Source organism: Ochlerotatus camptorhynchus, unplaced genomic scaffold (genome assembly GCF_037179485.1).
Source record: "Ochlerotatus camptorhynchus isolate MF236.1 unplaced genomic scaffold, CSIRO-AGI_Acam_v1.1 ptg000243l, whole genome shotgun sequence".
NCBI lineage: Eukaryota > Metazoa > Arthropoda > Insecta > Diptera > Culicidae > Ochlerotatus > Ochlerotatus camptorhynchus.
In genome coordinates, this window is record NW_027040733.1 from 357,403 (window position 1) to 360,397 (window position 2,995).

The 2,995-nt window shown below is 38.8% G+C and overlaps 2 non-coding genes across 2 annotated transcripts; one reads left to right on the plus strand and one right to left on the minus strand.

Annotated features, from left to right (window-relative positions):
• Positions 1–723: 723 nt before the first annotated feature.
• Positions 724–796, plus strand: TRNAK-CUU (transfer RNA lysine (anticodon CUU)). Its single transcript has one exon. It is a non-coding gene; the product is annotated as a tRNA-Lys (tRNA).
• An 87-nt stretch (positions 797–883) lies between these two features.
• Positions 884–955, minus strand: TRNAE-CUC (transfer RNA glutamic acid (anticodon CUC)). Its single transcript has one exon. It is a non-coding gene; the product is annotated as a tRNA-Glu (tRNA).
• Positions 956–2,995: the final 2,040 nt, after the last annotated feature.

Consider the following 2,995-nt stretch of genomic DNA (forward strand, 5'->3'; position numbering starts at 1 on the left):
GGAACTCAGCGATGAGTAAATTTGTCTCATGTTTTTAAAAGAAAAAATCCCGAATATGAGTAAAGTAAAGATGTTTGCGGTTTTCCACAGAAAAACATGAGGCAAATTTACTCGAGACTGAGTTCACGCACTATGATTGGTCGTGACCATCTTTTCAGACATGTTCTGCACATTGGTGGAAAAATGACGGCACAAAAAATAATCTATTAGTAATTAATTCCAGGTAAACATTTCAAAAGTCCTATCTGCATAGATCGATTCTCTTCATCGACATTCTTTTTCGTTAATAATTCCCCGTTGTATTTAACGTTAAGGACGCTAGATGAGAACCTCTTTTATCAAACTATTTTTTTTTTAAATAGCGCAAAATCTATTTGCATATAGCTGGGGTTATCCAAAAAGAAAGTCGATTAAGAGAATCGATCAAAGCAGATAGGACCTTTTGAAATGTTCATAGAGAATTGTTATAGTATTCTTCTTTCTATGCCAAATACACCAAGACTATGTTTTTGACGGAAACGTCGTGCTCACAATTTTTGCACTTTTGACCTAGTCAGAGCTGGTAAATATCACGGCCGTCATGTGACAATTTAAGAAAACAGGTGACCTAGTCCAGTTTCGAGGCAATCAACAATATTGAGTTTGTGATCGGATGGGATACGATGAAATATTATGATTGTCATTGATCAACCACCGATATTGTGCGCCCAGTTGTTCATATGTGCCCGGCTAGCTCAGTCGGTAGAGCATGAGACTCTTAATCTCAGGGTCGTGGGTTCGAGCCCCACGTTGGGCGAGATCTTTTTTTTTGTATCGCTTTATCGATAGTTTACTAATTTAGGCTTAAAATAGAATATGTACGTTTACAATCATAACAAAAAACTTCCCATACCGGGAATCGAACCCGGGCCTTCCGGGTGAGAGCCGGATATCCTAACCACTAGACAATATGGGACTTGATGAATTACGGCGAATTTTCAAAAATTCAGTTTGGCAAGAAGTTGTCATAGGTGTTCACAACTTCGGTGTGAATAGATCAATCCTCGATAACATTTTCAAAGGGACAATGCATTTGATCGTCGATTTGGCGTAACTGGTAGGTAGGGGAAAATTTCCTCTATCTGATGGTAGTGTTAGCATGTTTGGGCGAGCAACCAGTTACGCCAAATCGACGATCAAATGCAATGTTTACAAAAGCTGATACGTCCCTTTGAAAAAGTTATCGAGGATTGATCAATTCGGTGTTATGACAACTTCTTGCCAAACTACAATGTTGAAATTTGAGAATTATTCTCGATAACATTTTAAAAGGGACGTATCTGCTTTCATACACTTACAGTACTGGACAAAATAAATCATACGATCAACCCAAAAAAGTACATTACATCATATTTTTACTATTTTGCACGTTCAAGTATTTCTCATGATGCATTCAATTAGCTGAATGAAAATGGTTATAATATTCTGCTATTTTTTTTTTACAAATTTAAATAAATATATCAGTGCTAACATTTGAAAACGGCACAAAAGCCATTTGTAAACAAATGGTTTGTGGGCCCTTTACTCACTACTTGAAGTACACCCACGCGACACAACAGCAACATCGGGTAGGGGAAATTTTCCCCTTCCTGACGATGCTGTTGGTTTGCGTGGGCGTTCTTCGGGTAGCGAGTAAAGGGCCCACAAACCATTTGTTTACAAATGGCTTTTGTGCCGTTTTCAAATGTTAGCACTGATATGCTCACTTTTGTGCTTGGACAAAATAAATCATACACTCCTAAGATTTTATTTTTTTAGCCATCGAATAAAAACAAAATCTGAAGATTTGGCATCACTGCATAATATTTGACAGTTCTTGTTCCGGGAAGCGTGTGCATCGTAGCATAGTGTTTTGTTTGCGTCATTTGAAAAGCGAAAAATGTCGGGAAAGCAGATTTCGCTCGATGTTAGAAATTTGGTGATTCGCGATCGTAAAAAAGAAATTTCTATTCGGGAAATTACCGAAAAGTACTCGATCTCAGTTGGAGCTGTTCAGCACATATGGAAAAAGTACGAAACATGAGGAATTGTGAGGAATTTATCCGGACAAGGACGTCATCGTACGACAAGTAATCGTGATGACATCAGAATTGTTCGAATGGCTCAGCAGAATCCGAAGTATTCGTCGAGGCATATTGTGGAATCGATGGATCTCAATGTAAGTCGACGTACTGTTCACCGGCGACTTAATGAGAGCGGTTTGAAAAGCTGTTTGGTATCGAAGCGTCCTTTTATCAACAAGCAGAACCAACGGAAGCGACTGGAATTTGCTAAAAAGTACGCCGGAATGACTGTGGACTTGTGGAAACGAGTTCTGTGGACGGATGAGAGCAAATTTGAGTTATTTGGACAGAAAAGGCGATCAAGGGTTTGGCGAGGTTCCAGTGACGCTCTTAAAAGACGCTTAAACACGGAGGCAGAAATATCATGGTATGGGCAGCATTTGCGTGGTCTGGTGTTGGAAGCTTGGCTCATATAAAGGGAATAATGACTGCAGATGTGTACATTGACTTGTTAAGTGAAAATCTTGAAGTTTCGCTACTGAAAACTGGCCTGGAATCCAAAATCCAATCCACAGTTTGGCATTTTTCAAATCAAATTGGATCAAGACGCTGGAATGGCCTCCCCAATCTCCCGATCTCAACCCAATTGAGAATTTGTGGTCTTACTTGGACAACAAAATGGATAAAGCATCGGTTTCCAACAAAAACGTTTATTTTGAAGCACTTGAAGCAGCGTGGAGAATATCGATTCAGGATATCTACAAAACCTCGTCGAAAGTATGCCAAGACGGTTGGAAGCAGTGTTGAAAGCAAAGGGTGGTCATACCAAATACTGAGAGTGTTAAAATGTACGTTGAAAGTTGAATTAAACAAGAATTTCATACAATATATTGAATATTCTATTGTCATACAATATATTGAATATTCTATACCTGCACAGTTTTAGCGAAAAA